Consider the following 20,229-nt stretch of genomic DNA (forward strand, 5'->3'; position numbering starts at 1 on the left):
ATGGAATGTTGCACAATGGCAAAACATTCACCCCCAGTCACAGATCTGGGTATAACCCCTCGTTATTTTGCTTACCAGACCACCCCAGTTCAGACATAGCCATATGTAAATCAGCCTTGACCGTGTGCCTCACGGGAACAGTCCAGCCCGAACTGTCAAGCCATGTCTTCCCTGGACCGGAATCAAGCATCCTAGGACCGGTTTCTGGCTATCAGCCGTCTTTAGCCAGGATAGCTTGACTCCAGAACGGGGGTTCCAGCGGGTCAGTCCTTCTTCTCTTGATTATTCCAGGCAAGGATCTGAGTTACTACAGAGTTCCTCGGCATCAAGCAGGAGGGCTTCCCTGACCAATAGGATTTTTTTTTGCAGAGTCATTCAGGGTGCTACCCAGGTGTATGACCACTTTCTCCAAAATGGGGCATATTCTTGTCCTAAAAAGTACTATTCTTCCACAATGGAGAAAGTCTCACCTGAAGAGTTGGATGTGGCTAAGCCAACCCATTGGTGTGGCTAAGATTCTCTAACACTCCACTTCTAGCCCCTTCCCTAATCAAATTACTGGGGCTACTGTGTGGCTGGGGGGGACAGGATGTGGGGGTGAGGCTGTGTCCTGTCCACACTTTCATTCCATTTTTGAAAACCAGATGGCTCCCCACCCTCATCCTGCCTTCCGCAGTTTCCGTTCCACTCCCACAGGAAATCCTTTGTCTCTCTAGCAGGCCACTTCACACCTCATTAAAGCAGTTCGGCTCAGCCTGGCAGAGGCTGGCCAATCAGGAGAGGGCAGCTGAAAGGCTGTCTATTGGCTTACAGAAAAGAAAGTTCTATGACTTCTTTTCTGTAATAGTAATTATAAATATGTACAAATAAGGTAAGTTACTACTTTGGGAGTACCTTTAATTAAAGTTGAATTTAACATAATTCTACTTTATCAACAGCCTGGAAGGTAGGGCTGGCTTTTACAATGACAGCAGGTACCCCAGTAGTGCACACTTGAGTATGTTAAGACTACTGGGCCTCTAAACCTACATGCACTACCATATATAAGGGACTTACAGGTAGGTTGTCAATACCAATTGTAATTATACCTAATACCCATGTACTTCTAATCAGAGCACAAACTCTGAGTCTGGTTAGTATAGCCTAGGGCACAATCAGAGTCACAAAACCAGCATCTAGTAGTAAAAATGAGGGCAATAAGTGAGGGGACACTGTAAACAGGTGCTGGTTTCTCACAGGCATGTTTCAGGCATATCTTGCAAATACCAATTTGCATTGATATGAACAAATGTTTTGCAACCAAAACGAAGTCGCAAGATATTTGCACTTTACCGCCCACTGAAAGTTGGTGGTAACCCATTTGCAAATGGGAAGGGGTCCCCAAAGGAATCAACCTATCACAACCCAGCACTCCAGACAGAGGTTTGGTCTTCAAGGTCCTATCAATTCAATGTTCTCTCTCCCTCCTTCTCCCATGTGCAGAGGTGTTCAAGAAGTACAGAGAGATCCAGACATTAGGCACCTGTACCTAATTTCTGAATGGCACATCATCCCTCAACCCCTGTCCCAACCCTTCTTCACACAATTGTGAGACTCTCCAAGAAGGTGACATCAAGTGGTCTCTTAAAAGTGATCCCTGGGAGACCAAAGCCATGCCACTATCACAGCAGACTGGACCATCCCTTCCAAAACTTCAAAGGAAAGCTCTCATGTGGTTGGAACCATAGGGTTGGCTACTTCCCTTTTGTCTCCTTGGGCTGAGTCTTCCCAGGCCAGTGCAGTGTGAAAAGATTATCTCCTCTACTTAGGAAAGACCTAACAACTGGAAAACGCCCCCCTTGTGTAGGGAAGGCTTTGATCCCCTTCAGGTGAGCATGATAATTAATTTGGCCTATCAAGGTGATTCAAAGCCAGATTCAAATTTAGGAGTTGGCTCAGAGTTAGGGAATACCTGAAGTTACTGAAGAAGTGCAGATATGGTAAAAACTAATGTGCTTTTTGCATTCTGTAGACTTCTTTACCAAGAAATTGGTGGGCCAACCTAGCTCTGCCAAAATTGTATTTTGGTGCAAATTTTATCCATGATGTATAATATGAACGCCCACTGACATTATAAGACCCGCACCAATTCATGCAGAGTCCCTTTTACAACAGGCTATCCGTGCGCACATACTGGGTTGAATGGGACAGTAGTTCTACTTGCTCGGCCCATGCACTCAATGTACTGCATAGTAAGACATTGCTCTGTCAGTCTAATCCCTAGGCCTAGTTATTCTGAATATGCAGTAGGCAGCTGGCTCTCACCTCCAGTCATCTGTTGATCCAAACATTTACCATTTAGGACAATATCATCAGTACACACAATCCTTGGCTGTCAGATCATTGTTTTCATTCCCACCTACACTGTACAAGATATGTCAAGATAGTTTGGACACAATTACACAGAAGGGTCATTTTGGTACTTATCAAAGCAAAGAGAGAGGTGTCCTAATATCACCATGCACCCATTCTCCTTTACTTTATCACTTTGCATAAGGCAGGGTCGTAATTTAATAAAATATCAGAGTTTGTCTTATTCTTAATACTTTTTGATTTACCCTTGACCTTTCTAATACCCTCGTAGTTACTCATAATCTGAGCGCAGGGTGAGCCTACCTTGCCCCATATGGTATTGCCAAAGTACCACCCTTATGCTGAAGCATGCCACCTTGTCTTGGTGAAGGGCTCATGTCCTTTTTACAAAATGAACTGAGGAGATATGGCCAACTCATTTGAGTAAATAAGACTGTTACTCTACGAAAGAGCAACCCAGCCTAATTACTTTGTGAAGGCTGTTAAAGAGGAAGAATATGGAACAAGCAAGAGATCTTAGGGAAAAAACACGCTATGAAATAAAAATGCAAATGACTTTGTGATATGCAATAGTTGCGAAAAGCATGGAAAATTATTCATATGCAAAGGTATGTCTTTATTGAAGCAAAGACAGAAAAATAGAAAGGTGCAGTTTAAGAATTTCAGAGCAATATTTACCTAGACTGGTGTGAAAACCAACCCTGGCCACGGGTCAGTTAAGGACAGGAAAACCCTCAAGGAAGGATAACCCTCAGTGGGACAGCAGGTGCAGAATGGACACCCCAGGACAGGACAGGAAACCCCGATTAGGATCAGGACTGGACCACCAGGACACGACCAGCACCCGCAGTTCGGAAGCAACGCCTGCGCTCCACCCTCTCTGCAGCTATCGATCAGGACCCCGATTGGGTCAGCGAATTTCCCAGGAAAGTGCTCCGCCAGCACTTAAGGTTCAGTAAAACCTTCAGAGTCTATGGTCAGATTTTGGACAGAGAGCTCCGCAGCACCTCTGTATCAAGACACCTATTGAGTGCGTTGGGTCAGTGACAGGTCAGCTATTCAGACAAGTCGGACAATTTCTCTAGCTAAACCTAGGCTAGATATACTGTTTTGGGACAGGGTACCACCCCCCAAATGTTGCAAAGTGTCAGAATCCCCAATTTGGATTGGTCCTAAGGTAGGATTTGGTTAACACACCAATCAGAACAGACTATTCTAAGGCCTATTTTGCATCCTAAGGTGCCGCCTAGCAAGATTTACAATGTATTCAAATAGGGTACAAGTTAGGCTTTCTCGCTGGGTGAAGGTGCATCTTTCCATGCATGCTCTGGCATCAACCTTCTTTGGCTTGGTTTCAATGCCACCGCACCATCGACTGATTCGGCGCAGTAGTGCCCTCCAAGATGGACTCCCCAGCCCCATCACCCATCAGTGCCGCGGATACATGAAAAGTAAGCGAAAACAAATTAGCACATGGAAATAAATGAAGGCATTACATGTCATAATTTCGTACTTCACGTTTATCATCATAAAAATATACTATGCAATTACGGGTAAGTGCTACACATAACAACACGATAAGCAATAGCATGAGCTTCACTTCATTATCACATTAAGCTGCCATTTTAAGGCGATTACGCATGCGCACCCTTTCCCTCCAAAACTATCTCTACGTGTAGTCACGTGAGTGTGACTGACGCATGCGCAGGAGAGAGAAAGTCAAGCAGTCAAGCAGCAGCCATTTTAGGAACAAGGATTAATTGTATTAGTAAAACACATAAGCAAGCATCTCTATGATACCCACGCACATTCAAAATACATAAATTAGTAAAACGAACAATTTAAGTTACGAGATTATAATAGATTTTCGAGGTTCTTGACTCGAGCAAGTCGCAATGCGAAATCTTGCTCTATCAATGCATCCCCAGACAGGGGGATGCATCAGTGGACCTACAGTACCAATCACAGTAGTAGACTCTCCTTGAAAAGCAGCCGCCCACAAAGTGAAGCGAGTGGCTGCCATTTTGCCACAAAACCTCAAATAAGTGTGAGTAACAAGGCGGCAACAGAGCTGAATAGTAGCAAGCACAGTGGGAGACCTCGTTGAAAGAGGACCCAGGGCCTCCACCTATGGTGGCACTCTCACAAATGAAGGAACAGCCTACAAACACTAAATGCCAGTGGGAACTCTGACAACAAGAGCTAGGCCTTGAGTTGGCATGCGATGAGCCCTTATTAGCCCCTACATGCATCTAGTTGGACTATGGACCGGGGACCTTGAAAGATGAGAAATTCCTGGTTGCACTAATCAACGAGAGTGGACTGGCAAAACCCTTTTGCCTTGGCCTGATCTGCTGAGACCTCCTGGTACCTTCATAAGAGTATCTAGTTGACAAATGAGGGAAGCCAGGCTGAGATAATCACTGCGGGGAGCCCTAAGAAATGATCCCGCTGGCCGGAGGAGCACTCCAGAACAACAGGCAGCAGGAGACGATTTGTGGGCAAGGTACTATGACCTGCTTCCACAGATTTCTAAAAGCAATAAAATAACAGAACATTGACATCGCCCCAAGTGAAGAGGCAGCACAATGGCTTCTGGCAAAGGCTGCCTCAAACACTCTACAAAGGACACTATGTTAGCTAAAGGGGGCAAAAGCGACAAGGAAGACAGAGCCATAAGGTCCATACAATCCTTACCTAACAGAGAGGATGTACACAACTCTTCCGTGATGATCTCCAAAGGCTACCTTCCTTGTGGAAATCAAAGTGAAATCCGCATGATAGGAGATGACAAAAAGGAATTGCTTTGTGAAATTCAGCTGGATTTTAGTGATATGGCACAAAGAGTCAACAACACGCAAAACTTACTGAATGACAGGTCAGAGGAAATCCACCAAATGGGGAATAGAATACTAGATCTTGAAAACCGAAACTATTATGCTCATTGCTCAAGCATGACGGCCTGGAGATACGATCATGACTCAACAACAATTTCGAATTACAAAAAGGGAACATTCAAGCCTTCATCCACAGTCTACTCTACCACATAAAAGACAGGCCAGATGATCCACTGAGTCACTGGGACCACGATGATAGAATAGCACCTTTGGGGCCTGATCGGGAAGTGCCTCCTAATTTACTTACTTGAATCCACCTCTACGATGAGAAAGATGAAATGATCCCAATTATCCGATCAAAAGTGACTATGTGGACTATAATGGGCCAAAATCTGTGGCTATACCATGATTTGGCTGGGTCAACATTAAAAAGGTGAAGAAAATTCTTTGCAGTCACTGACTTCCTATGCATGCATTAAACGCAATACCAAGGGGGGCAACCGTTTTGACTCATCTTGTTTTGGGACAATACGAATCACTATTATAAAATATTGGAGGAAGCTCATAGAATTGTTGGCCTGCCTACAAATGTTCTCCTAGTAAGTAAAAGGGCCCCTGTACCAGGGAGTGTTTCTCACAGAAGACCTAGCAGTCCGTTTGTTGGGGTGATAGTTGGAGCACCCCCACAGGTAAAGAAACGGAGAAGGCCAATAAGACATCCTGAGAAATGTGGAGAAACTGCATTAGCTAGAGCCTACATGAAGAAATATTGCTAGTGACAGCAGAGTCAGTCATAGCGCATCAACTTTTGTGGTTGTATTAAGGCAATCCCCGGGGCTACCCTTTGGGCTCAGGTACCCAGTTTTGAGGGAGGGCTCCTAATGGACACAAGGCCACAAGATGACCATGACCGAGTACTGAAAGAATGGGTTAGTTCAAGAGGGTGCTGGGAAATTTTTATGAGTGTGGTTTGATCACTTGAGAAGGGGGATGACTTCTTGATACCTATGGGGATGCAGAATAAGGCAGGGCCAGATATTTTGTCTCTCAGAGCCAGGCACACAGCCGAGACTCCCACCTTGCACAGACAAGATAGCCAGATGCGAAAGATGGGTGGGAGACAGAGAATTGACCTAAATCAAATAGTCTAGCCCACTTTTACAATATTTTCTACGGTCATGCTAAAGATAATTAGTCTCTGTGAGAAAGGCCTCAACGAGCCTATCAAGAGATGCACCATCTCAACCTTCCTGCAGTAGAGCTTGAATTAGATGCAGCACCTGCGGGCAGATTGAGCCAGACTGAAATCCAAGTTCTTTCCTCTAAAGTTCTTCTCCTCTGACTCTTACAAATGAGGAGGGGTAGCTATCCTGCATATATTCTTTAGAGGCAGAATTAAATGCACAATCGCTGACAAAATGGTAAGAATGCCTTTCATATTGATCTAATTTGCTAAGGTTATAAATATTTTTACTACTGTGTATGCCCCGTACTTCAGTCAAGAAATATTTCTCAAATCCACTATGTCCTTGATATTTGAGCTCACTGAGAGGGGAGGCAATAATTGGGGGTAACTTTAACCTGGTGATTGACAGACCTGCAGATTGGTCACACTAGAGGTTCGACTGACTGGGGCGGTCAAAGCTGGAGTCATAGCTTGGTTGAGAAACGAGAGCCAGATAGACAACTAGATGGAGAAACAAAAGGATGAACAATACAACACCTTTCATTCCTAAGCGCACAAAACATATCCCCTCTTAGATCACTTCTTTCTTGGTGTGGGCTCTTTAAGCCAAATTACGAAAGTGTTCGTAGGCCCGATAGCCCTACCTGACCACATCTCACTCTCCATTACAGTCCAAGCACCATGCCTTCCTATGTGTGATAGATCTTGGAGGCTCAATTACTTTCTTCTCCATGATCCCTTGATAAGAGAGGAGGTTGGGAAGGAGATCATGGACATATGGCTACCAAAGACAACCCAGAGATTGGAATAGCCATGCTTTGGGATTCTATTAATGTGGCTCTGAGGGGAACCTTCACATCTGGGGCATTGCACCTTGAAAAAGCTAAGCAAGATGCCAGAGCAAGCTTGGTGGTCTAGAATGGGAACATGAGCAAAGAACTTCAAACAGACATAAGTCGAGGCTCTGGATTTAGCTAGATCAGAATACTCAATCTTGGACACAACACATAAATACTATGCAAGGGATAACAAAGCTGGGAAACTTCAGGTATCCCAAGAGCCAGGATCACATCAGGGACAGTAAAAGCAACCACTAATCCAGAGAAGAGTTCTGTCACCGATGACATGGCTATTGCTAACTCAATCAGCCAATTCTACAAGGACGTATACGCTAGAGAAGTGTAAATTCCTCTGGCATATTTTTATGTAGTACTTCTTGCTGGCCCAGTTCTAAAACTGGAGAAAGTAATGCCCCATCCCCCACAGAGGAATCTATAATATGTCTGGAATTCATCACAGTGATTAATAAGCTGAAACTGGGCATGGTGCAGGCGCCAATGGGTCTCCTGCTCTCTCATATAGGATGTTCTGCCACGATCTGGCGCCAATCCTGACCCAGCTCTTTAACCAATTTGGGGCAACTGGGGAGGTAACATAGCCCATGAAAGATGAAGTTATTCATAATGCCTAAACTGTTGAAAAATCCTACTCTTTTCCCAGCATATAGACCCATTTGCTACTAAATCTGGCCATAATGCTCTTCGCAAGCATAGTAGAAAGTCACCTGGCTCCTTTGTTACCTGATATAATTGTAACAGACCAGTCTGGTTTCATACCTGGCCACCATTGTGGAGACAATTCCAAAAAGCTCACTCACTCAGGAATGAGCCCAGCGGACACGCCATAACACCCCCCTGCTCTTGCTTGACGCTGAAAAGCTGTGAAAAGCGTGGATTGGACATTCATGATGCAGGTTTTGAGCAAGGCAGGCCAGGCATTCTACATGTGGGCCATAGTGCTCTGTGTCACTCCACAAACCTATATTAGGGTTAATGGAGTTAAATTGTCACAGACAGCGACAGCCAGGAGGATGAGCACAGTCTGCCCACTCTCACCACTCCTCTTTTTGTTGACTTTAAAGCCATTAGCTAATACCTTTAGGCACAGGGAGGATATTAAGGGGGTGGAACGGTGAGAGGAAATGTATGACCGTATGATGTTTGTGAACGATATTATGATATCCATGATGAACACAAAGGCTTCCTTTCAAATATATGACGTTACTTCACAAGCCATTAGTACGCATGGCATTATTACGAAGTTTTTACTTCGCACTGACCATTACTTCGCAAGTTTATACTGCAAAATCATTTACATTGCGAATGCATTGAAATGTACCTAAAATGTGTATTCACCGCATTTAATTAATACGCATACCATTTCAACTCCTTTACTAGACACAGTAAATACAAAAATATCTAATGCAAACTTATCCCCTGGAACGGGATGACAGGGAATTATAGTTTTTGGGTGGAGGAGTATAGTAAATGTAATTAAAAACCACTTTTAATTTAAAAAAAGTCACGTAATCATTAATGTATTTTAATATTTTCAACATGCTTTTCATAAATTAAATATGTCTTTTGAGTGGGTGATTCCTTTCACTTTTTAAACACATTCACATTTACAAATAGAAACACTACACTACACAAATCCTCAAGCACTATACTACCCTACACAACTCAAACACCTCTACACTACCCTAAACCCTAAATCACTACCCCCTAAACGTCCTTCCCCAGTCCTGTCCCTACACTCTTACACTACACTGCATGACCCCCTGACACTAGATTAGACCCTAAAACTCTACCCTACACTACTCAAACACATCTACACTACCCTAAACCCTAAATCACTACCCCCTAAACGTCCTTCCACCTTCCCCCAGTCCTGTCCCTACACTCTTACACTACACAGCATGACCCCCCAACACTACCCTAAACCCTAAAATTCTACCCTACACGACTCAAACACCTCTACACTACCCTAAACCCTAAATCACTACCTCCTAAACGTTCTTCCGCCTTCCCCCAGTTCCGTCCCTACACTCTTACACTACACAGCATGACCCCCCGACACTAGCCTAAACCCTAAAACTTTACCCAACTACTCAAAGACCTCTAAACTACCCTAAACCCTAAATCACTACCCCCTAAATGTCCTTCCCCCAACCCTGTCCCTACACTATTTCACTACTTTGCAAGACTCCCCTGACACTACCCTAAACCCTAAAACTCTACCCTACACTACTCAAACACCTCTACACCACCCTAAACCATAAATCACTACCCCCTGCACATCCCTCCCCTGACCCCCTGTCCTGTCCCTACTCCCAAACACTACTCTTCACGACCCCCAACTCTACTTTAAACCCAAAAACAAAAATAAACGCTACACAAACAAAACACTACAACCTAAAAGACTACCCTCTGCAAAACCCTAAAAAATACACAAACTACTTACCTCTCTTTCCTCGTGGTTCCTCTCTTCCCCTTCATCCGTGGTTCCTCTCTTCTCCTGCTTAATGCATCGCAATAATTGCACGTCGTTGTTTGGAAATGGAAGCGCCTCCTTTTCCAAACAACGATGTAGATAGTCTGCAAAGTAAAGTTCTCTGTTTGCGAAGTAACGGTAAATGCTAAGTAAAGGCATGCTAAGTAAAAACATGCGTAAAAAAAGATGCAAAGCTGACTGATTCTTTCTCAAGAATGCAAAGGACTCACGTGCCCAAGGTTCCTGCGAATCAATCAATCAATCAGCATTTGTAAAGCGCAACTCTGTCACCCCCAGGGGTATCTGGGTGCGGTGTCTCCCCATCGAAGAGCTAGGTCTTGAGTCTCTTTCTGAAGTCTGCCAGCGAGGGGTGCACTCCTTCTCCCAGCACATGGCTCTTAGCCATTGCTTTAACCCCTTGGCCGCGGCGGTAATTCCGCCGCAGCACTAGGGGGAAGGGGAGCCGCGCGGCGCCGCCATGCTCGTGACAGAACCACTCCGTCACGAGCCACGGGCACGCTTTGCTTGTGACGGAGTGGTTCCGTCACGGCCCTGCCCGCTCAATAGAACGCGCCGCGCAGGCGCGGAATTCCATCAGCGTGGGCGGGGCGGCCGCGCCGTGACGGAACCATTCCGTCACCAGCACAGCGCGTCCGTGGCTCGTGACGGAGTGGTTCCGTCATCAGCACGGAAGAGGTTAAATGGGCAGGTACTCAACACCTGCATTTCCATAACTTGTAAGGGAGAATAACCGCACTCGTTAGAAAGGAGGCAATACTTTTAATAGGACAGTACTTGCACTTCTGAGGAACAAACAGGTACTCTGGGATAGTGACTGCACTTTCATATTTCCATTTCAAGCACATCTCTCGTCTTGTCCGACCGGGAGGATCTGACTCTTCTAAAGAACTCCCCGCCATGCCTGCTCCCCTTGTCGCAGGGATTGCACAGGAGTCACCAAGGGGTTGGGGGCAGGGGGGGCCACTCTGCGGCGTTCTTGTTGAATTATGGTAGAACCTAAAACGGCTTTGATTTGCTCCTCGCCGGCCTGTGCGTTATAGTCAGGCGCGCAACACCCATTGGGCTCACGGGGCTTCAGCCCCCCCCCCCCCCCCTTTCGTCGTGTCTGTCAGCCCGGGCAGAGACAGCTTCGCGGGCTGTGGAGCATCTTATTGCAGCCGCACCGACCATTTACTTGCAAATGGGGCTTTGTTGTGTGCTGACCCCTTCTTACAGCCACTCTGTCTAAGGTGGAAGAATTAGCCCCCCCGAAATATTTTTCAGCCCCCCCCCCCCGAAATTTGGCTCTAGTTGCCCGCCTGTAGGTGATGATATCATGTGAATCTCAGAAATGAATACATCAGTGTTAAACCAGAGTTGGAGAATATCTGAGATGCTGCGTTAAACCAGAGTTGGAGAATATCTGAGATGCTGCCACGTTAATCCCCATTCTGACGTGAATTGGAACTCAATATAAAGTGGCAATACCGCACCTCGAAAATGCAGCGCGCAGTGGGGTTCTAGAATGTTCTGTACACTGCATTGCCTCCCAAAATAACAGGCAAATCCGAACGAGGCCAACATTATTGAAGGCTAGAGAATCAAGCGAAAAGCACTCAAATGTTACTTTGCCAACTACACAAACCCTGTAAAATAGCAACTATTATTATAGTACAAACATATTATCAATGTAAAAATATGAATAGTCACCAAAACAGCTGATCACGGGGCGATGCTTAGTGTGACCATCTGAAATGACTTGCCAGCAGATTCTGCAGCTCAGTGGCGCCTCAGTTAGACATACTTAACCCTCCCCCCGCTAGAGGGGGCTATCAGGGGCGTATTTGACACGTCTTTACATGCTAAAGGGGCATTTTTCGAAGTGAAAGAAATGAACAAATTAAACACGGGGATTACGGGTGGGAGTGATTTCCAAAGAAATTGAGAAAGACGAGGCTGATGGAATGAAGTCTTAGATAAATGTGCGGATTACTTCCCGCATCCGAGGGACTCCTGTCAGTGACCGCCTCGAGACGGTGGATTAGACCTGAGCTCGCGCTGTTGGCACGCACTTCTGAAAGTATGCAGCGGACACAGTAACCTTGGGATGGGAACAGTTAATGAATCAGAGAGCTGCAAAAAACAAGCTTCGAGGTTGAGTGTAAAGGCAAACTGAGCGGAGAGTCGAACTTTACGACTTTCGGTATTCACAAAGGGCATTTACTACTCCTAAATGTCATTGTGAATATACTGAAAGTCGAACCTTACCCCTTTTGGTATTCACAAGGGCATTTATGAGTAGTAAATGCCATTTGTGTATACCGATAGTCGTAACATTTGACTTTCCTCTCAGTTTATTTTTTTGTGATTTGGGACCAGCTACTCTGAGATTAGACTTTACAGAAACTTTTTATGGGGCACACTAGTTTTGTGACAAAACTTAGAGGCGAATATCATATAACAGGCATAAAATAGAATGTGTTGACCTACATCATGGGTCTTTCCAAAAAACAAAGTTTAAAGGGTCCTTGTAGTTAGGCAAAAATATTTGAGAAAACATACAGTTTTAAATTAACAAAACCACTGAAACTTACCAGTTATAATTATCTCGAATAACTGTAACTTGTATCCCTGCCACACACGGTGTTGTCATCAATGTAATTTCAGATGTTGTATTCGTGTTAACAATGATGTTATAGAATATGACATGAGTGATGTAATATGGGAGGTAATTAGTAGTGCATGGCAAGTGCGCAAGTTATATTTACTTTAGGACTCGAGTTACAGTTACTTGAGATAACTATAACTGGTGAATTTCAGTGGTTTTGTTAATTTAAAATAGTATGTATTATCTGAAATTTTCAACTAACCATAGCATCCTTTTAATCTTTCGTTTTTTTCTGTGAATTTCTAAGGCTTTTTTTAATGCTAAGTATGATAATGATACCATACCTAACAATAACATCACTTTAACATTTGTTTTTTTCAGTGAATTTCTAGGGTTTTTAAAACGTAAAGTATTATTTATTACTGTACATAACGCCAACTCCATGCCTTAGGCCGTGTGTGGCATGGGGTTACCTGCAGGGCCTGGCCACATGAGATAACTATAACTGCGCAGTTTCAGTGGTTTTGTTTGTTTAAAACTTCATGTTTTAACTGAGATTATTACCTAACCATAATGACCCTTTAACCTTTGGTATGTGTGTGCGTGTGGGGGGGGGTGTCTTCATATAGATCTTCATCCAGAAAGTGTGCTTTTTGTGATTTTGTGTAATTCCGTTCAGTACTTTTACAGAAATTAAGATATTTCACGCAGCGGAAAACCTGTGGAGCTGACGGATCTAGAGATAAAATCTGATTGACTGCCAACACATCAACAAAGATGTAAGGATAGCCATTTTAGAGCCCAAGTCCTGTGCCTAGAAGTTAAAAAAAAGATATAAGCAAGCAGCATAGATATATCCTGCTCTTCGAAGCCTAGTTTGGGGGATCCCAGAGGGACACTCCTTGGGCCACAAACTGCATTAATTTTTATCAGTGCCCCGGATTCCCGCAGGACCTGTGGATACACGGATCACATTTTTAAAAAAAAGGTGGTCTCACGTTTTTGATAAAGAACCCCCTCCCCACGGGTGGGCCATGGCCCAGGATGAAACTTAAATACATTTTGTGCGGAGGGGGTGCAGGGCCCTCCTCCTGAGCCTCAAAAAGGGCTCAAGCCATATTTACAATTAAATGGAGGAGGGCATCCGGCGTCCTCCCCGAGCCTCCACTAGGGCCTGTAGTCTCTCCAGAGACCCAAACCCCCTGGCGTCGTAGTAAAAAATAAGGGACCACATTAGGGTAACTGGGACACCATCCCCCAGGGCCGGTATCCATTTGAGGGGTGGGGCCCTATCTCTCAGGGTCCGTGTTTGTTATGGGAGAGGGAGGTGTTGAGCTCTCACCCAGAGCCTAGATCGACTTCAAAGACTCCATCCCAAGCAGTGTCCTGTAGATCCCATCCCCTAGGACACTGCAGTGTCCTGCTTTGGGGAGTGCTGTCATACTCTGCCGCACTCTCCCAGGCATGAAACAGACGTTTCTCCACCACTCTGATAACCCGCCTCCTGGTGCAATGCTGGTTGGGAGATTAAGTCATCTTGGATGCTGACGGACCCTGGGGGCCAAGAAGCCCTCCTATTTCCTCCAGTAAGTCCCTTACAGCGGGATTCCTGAGAGCTGCTCGGAGGCCCTGCCCCCTTTCTCCACCACTCTGCAAACACGATTACAGTTACAAAACCATAGAAATTCACCTAAAAGACAAAGGTTACAGGGACATTATAGTTAGGAAAAGGACTTTAAAAACCATAGAAATTCACTGAAGAAACGAAAGGATTATAGGAACGTTATATGTTATAGTTAGGAAATAGAATTTTGAAAACCTTAATTCACTGAAAAAAACAAAGGTTACAGGGATGTTATAGTTAGGCTGAGATTTCCCTCTTACAAAACCAGTGAAATTCAACAGTTATAGTTATCTGAGCCAACTATAACTTGCGCCATTCAATGCACTGCTTACGACCTCACACATTACATCACTCATGGCATGGTCCGTGACATGAAATTAAATTAAATAACATTTTAATTTATTACGTGTACTCCTACCTGAAGGTGTCTAGGTGCTAGTGGTCTAACAAGGAGGAAAGAAGAACAGGGAAAAAACCTGAGAATGGGAAAAGAGCTTAAATTTGAAAATGTTACTGATGACTTCGCACATGACAATGTATTACCCAGTGGGTGGCAGTTGCCACTGAGTAGTTATATCAGGTCAGATATTGCATTGCATATGCCTTTTTTGTTCTGCTAATAATTTTAGCGCTTTTTCACGAATCTCCACAAAACTTTCCAAAAAGTTTCTCACTCTTGCCTAGTTTGTGCATAGAAAGTTTTGGGGTGAGTTGTCAAGAGGGCACTAACAAAAAGGGAGGTTCCAAAATGCAAAATCCTTGTGCATTTTCCCTAGACTTTAACAGACAATACCGCAAAACTGCTGAACATAATTAGACCAAATTTGTCAGGAAGCTAGATCATAGTCCAAAAAACATGCTGTTAGACCTAGCATCCTTGGCGTGGGTTTCCCCTGTATTTTTGCCTTTGCCTCCTGTGTTTTACAGTGTGTTGAACTTCGTTTTTGTTGGTCTAGAGACTTTGAGCACTTTGCCACTTCCTTTCAGTGCCAAAGTGCAAGTGCTCCCTCTGTAAATTGTTGTAATGGATTAGTGTTTCCACAATTGGCTTATTTGGCTTACAGATACATCCCTAGTACAGTGCACTGTGTGTGCCCAGGGCCTGTAAACCAAAGGCTGTTAGTGGGCTTGCAGTTATGATTGTGGCATCCACACAAGTAGCCTTGCAAAAAGGTTTCAGGCCTGTCACTGCAGTAGCTGTGCACAATTTGGTACTGCCATGTCGACCTGGCAATTGCACCCACTTGCCAGGCCCAAATCTTCCCTTTTCTTACATGTGAGTCACCGCTAAAGTAGGCACAGGGTACTCCTGTGGGCAGGGTGCAGTGTATGTGAAAGGTAGGACATGCCCTGATATGTGTGGCCTGTTCTGATAGTGAAATACTGCCAAGATTATTTTTCACTATTGAAAGGCTATCGGTTCCATAGGATAGATTGGGAGTTTCCTTATAACATCTTATAAGTATAACTGCACATGAGAACAAGATAGGAAAATGGAGTTTAGTATGCCTGAGCTCAGAATCTAAAGATGCATCTGTTTGGAAGAATGATTTTTACATTCTGGATTAGAAAATACCACTTTTAGAAAGTCGGTCTTTTCCTGCTTAGCTGTCCAGTGTGCCTCTTCTAGGTTTGTGTATTGACTGTCTGGCTTTGGAGTGACAAGGGCTGGGGATGTGCATTCTGTTCAGATCGACACTTGGGGTGTGATGTGTGTTCTGTCTTTCCAGGGTGAGTCAGGGCTGGCCTGAATAGTCCTGGGCTGCATTCAGAGTAGGGGAGGAGATTTATTTCACACTTGAATGGGCGTCGTCTGCCTTTGACAATGCTGTCTCCACCTCCTGCCGGGCAGCTGCACCAGAAAGGGCAGGATTGGTTTTGGCTGGGCAAAGAGCTTCTTTGCCATCAGTGAACAAGGGAATGTGTGCTACAAAAAGTGGGGCCCAGGCACCAGACTGTTAGATCACTTTTGGACTTCAAGAGGACCCTCTGCCAAGGAGAAGAGCTGGAAGAAGCTGGAGGAGGAGTCCTGCCCCTTTGCTGTGTGCTGTCTGGGGCTGGCATGTAGTAGCTGTTTCTGCTAAGGAGAGGAACTGGTGTGTATCCTACTTGGCAAAGTATCTCCAAGGGCTTGAGGTAGAGCTTGTCCCCTATTCAAGAAGTCTCAAGAACAGCAAAGACTTCATCATACTTCTGGGCACCATCTCTTCAACCACTGGTTTCAGTCACTGCAGAAGAAAAGAGCAGACCGCTCTGTCACTGAGTCCGTCTCTGGTTCCGTGTCCTGAAGGCACCGCAGAGAGCACCTCCCCACTTTGCACCGCATCCTTGGTGTTACTGACACCACTGGGTGACTGTCACCAAGCCGTTGCTTACACCACATCCTGTGGGCACCGCACTCCACACCACCTCATTTCACTCTGCCCGACGTCACCAACACGGTCGCTGCCCGACCCAAACACTGACAGGCTCAGTCGCCTGCACTGTGACGTGCTAGCACCACATTGAGCACCGCCTCACTCCACATCTTAAGCCTTGGCCTCATCGATGCCACTAGACAACTGTCACCGAACCACTGCCTGCACCACGCTGTGAGGGCATCGCACTCTGCACCGCTTCCACTTCACATCGTAACCACAATGGTTGCCCCGACCGACTTGCACTAACAGGATGGGCAGGAATGAGAAAGGTACTGTCTACGAGTCTGTAGACTCTACCGCTGACACATACCAACGCAGTTAGCTGGAACTATTAAACTCTGTCATTTTCAGCATTGCTGTGGCCCGGTCATCCCGGTTGCTGTGTTGGAAGTGGTGCCCATTGACTCATCATGACTGATTGTCAGACTCTGCACAGAGGGGGCCCGGAGTGCTTCATACCCACATTCCATCTTGAGGTAGCGATGGATCCCACCTATTTTGCATGTTTCAAGCATGTCGGTGTTCCACGCGCTGAGCTGCTGCTGCATACTTTTGGTTCTTCGGTGGATGCACCCCAAGCCAGGTCTGTGGTGAAGGGCATGGTGACCTCCCTGTTACTACTTGTTGATCCCTTGCCTGACCCCAAAATGGCTGCCACCGTGTTCCCTACCACGTTGTGTTACTCCTCTGAGAATAAACCAGTCTTCAACCAGACCTTAAACTCATCCCCGATCCATCCTACACTTCAGGACACCAAATCTGTGAACCTACCTCGGACCGTGGAGACCTAGCCTTTTGGCTGGATGTCCGGTGGAGCTACTTGATAGCTTTAGAGGAGATGCACTGTGAGAGGTGTACAATCTGAAACTGACTGCCTAAAATCTCTCTCCTGAGTGACTCTACAACGTATGCATTTCCTTTTCTGCTATCCGTATCTCTTCCCTGTGGGACTCTTCAACTCGCTGACTCCCTCCCTTTGTCCTCTCTGACCCTTGCCTTTCGTGGACCCTGTCTTTTTCTGAGTCGCTAATTTACCCTGGTATTGAATGTGTTATCTTTCTGTATTTAATACAATTTTCTTTTGCCGTTTATTTCCCCTCTGTTGACCTGCTAGTTCGGACCCGCCTCCTAGCCCGCTGTCTCTTGTTACCCTTTGACTAAGTACTCCTTCTCCCGTTGTTGGGGGAAGATCCAATATTCTTACTCTGGAGTCTCAGTGACACCTCTGAGACAGTCCACAGCGTCAAGGGAACCATGCATAGCTGAGGCATGGTATGCGCCCCTTACCAAAGCACTCCCTCTTCGTTTGTTGGGGAAGGATCCAAGAGTCTCAGAGACCACTCTGAGAGAGTCAACTGCGTGAAGGGAGCCTCACACTGTGGATATGTGGGAATTATAGCACTTCCCCTGGGATCACAGCTTACCGGACCTTGGACGAGGTTTTTACCCATTTATTGGTTTGTGCCCCCTTCACCCTCCCCCGTCTCTCCCACCGTCCCCTACCACTTTCCCTCTTTCATTCTTTGTCTACTTTCTCTGCCCCATCCCCTCTCCCCTTAATCTCTCCCCTTGCCTGTTACGCCGCCTAGCCCCCTGTTCCTTGTGCCCTTTAACTAAGCACTCCTTCTCCCCTTGTTGGGGAAAGATCCAATTACTTTTACTCTGGAATCTCAGTGAGCCCTCTGAGAGAGTCCACAGCGCCAAGGGAGTCACTCACAGTTGAGGTATGGTTTGGCGCCCCTTGCCAAAACACTCCCTCTCCCCTTTTTGGGGAAGGATCCTGTAGGTAGGCCTTGGAGTTTCAGAGACCCCTGTGAGAGAGCCCACTGCGTGAAGGGAGCCTCTCGCAATGGAGTTGGGGGGAATGATACCACTTTCCCTGGGATCACAGCTCACTGGACTTTGGACGCAGCTATTACTTGTCTACCGGTTTGAGCCCCTGTCACCCTACCCCTCTTCGTTCATGCTGTGTCTCTCGCCCTCCCCCTCCTCTTTCCCTCCTTCATTCGCTGTCTCCTTCCCCTGCTCCTACCCCCTCTCCCCTGAATTCTCTCCCTTTGCCTGCTTTTTCCCGTACGCATATTGTCCTTATTGCTTGTCTCGACCTAACATGTAACTGTAGCTATGCTCCAATAACTGTGTAACCTTTGTAATGATGTAACCTGCAACTATGGTCTGATACTCATGTAAAGCGCTCTGATACCTCCGGGTCTAGCCACCTCTATATAAAACCTTTCAAACAAATAAACAAATAAAGAACTGTGTTTTTCAGCTATTCTTGCAAATTGAAGGTTCTCTTGCAAAATAACTTTTTTACAGTATTGTATGTTTGGATTTTTGTTGTATATGGTCTTTTTGGTTTACATAAAGTTTTGCTCATTTTTCGAAACTGGTGTGATGTCCATTTGTAGTGTTCTCACTATGTTACTGTATGCATGCACAACTGCTTTGCACCCTGCCTCTGAGATGAGCCTGTCTGCTCGTGCCAAGCTACCATGGGGGTGAGCAGGGATTATTTTAGAAGAAGTGTATCCTCCTTACCCTGATTAGGAAGAAGGGTCCCTACTTGGAAAAGGTGTAAATCATTGCCAACTAGAGACCCCATTTCTAACACATGCTTTTTGTCATTAGGTGTAAATCCGTTCAGTCATTTTTGAGATATTAAGTCTCATATATATTTGTATATCTGGACAGTTGGGTTTGAGGGACTCTTGTCAGAGTCCCTCAAACCCAATCTTAAAAAATAGAGCCTTCTGATTGGGCCAGGTGGCTTTTTTTTTTACCCTTGAGCCATGTTATTGCCGCTGGGGCAAGGCTATAATTCACTGGCCAAAACATCTTAAAAAATGTTGCAGCAGCCATTAAAGGAATATGGGGCTTAGTTCTCTGTCCTGAAGTCAAATAATAAAAATAATATATGATTCCTGAGGCACATACTATGGTATTGGCTGGTGCCACAGGGGCTCTGGGGCTCCCCGACCCCCAATTTTGTGTTTTGTGGGTATCCGTGTGCCAAGGTTCTTATTGGCTTGAGGCAACATCTTGGAAAACATTGCAGCAGCCATTACAGAAATATGGTACCTAGTTCCCTGTCCTGAAGCTAATTTATGAGCTGACGAGGGCTCCACAGGCCGGATACCACTTCTGCGAAGGACAGTTAAACAGAATTTGCTGCTGCAGAGAAGAATGTGTAAAGGAAACAAGTGATGGACAGAATGCTGGACAATGCAAACATTCACCCCCAGTCACAGGGATCTGTGTTAAATCCATCATTCTTTTGCTAACATGAGGCACAAGGGTTAAGACTGATTTGCATATGGCTGGGTCCAAACTGGGGTGGCGTACTGGGCAAAAGAACGATGGATTTAACCCAGATATCTTGACTAGGGGAGAATATCTGAATCATTCAGCATTCCATCCATCATCTGTTGCAGCTACACGTTTCACCCTAAGTGGGATGGGTATGCCCAGACGTTGGTCCCTTGCTCACTGTGCCACTGGATTCAAGCTAGCCTGGCTGATGAAGGGTTACAGACCCCGAAACCGGTCCCAGGATGCTTGCTTCCGGTCCAGGGAGGACCTGGCTTGGCAGTTCCGTCTGGACTGTTCCAATGAGGCACAGGGTCAAGACTGGGGAGGCATAGTGGGCAAAAGAACGATGGATTTAACCCAGATCTCTTCACTGGGGGAGAATGTTTGAATCATTCAGCATTCGTCCATCATTTGTTTCAGTTACGTAGAGAAGAATGTAGCGGGACCTTACACAAAGTAAGGCTGACTGGCAATGCACCCAGGCAGATACACAAGCGGGTTGCTCCAGGGTTCCTTTCAGTTTTCAGACTAGTTTTTTTGCCCAAAAATCCCAAGTT

Source organism: Lissotriton helveticus, chromosome 1_2 (assembly GCF_964261635.1).
Source record: "Lissotriton helveticus chromosome 1_2, aLisHel1.1, whole genome shotgun sequence".
NCBI classification, from domain to species: domain Eukaryota; kingdom Metazoa; phylum Chordata; class Amphibia; order Caudata; family Salamandridae; genus Lissotriton; species Lissotriton helveticus.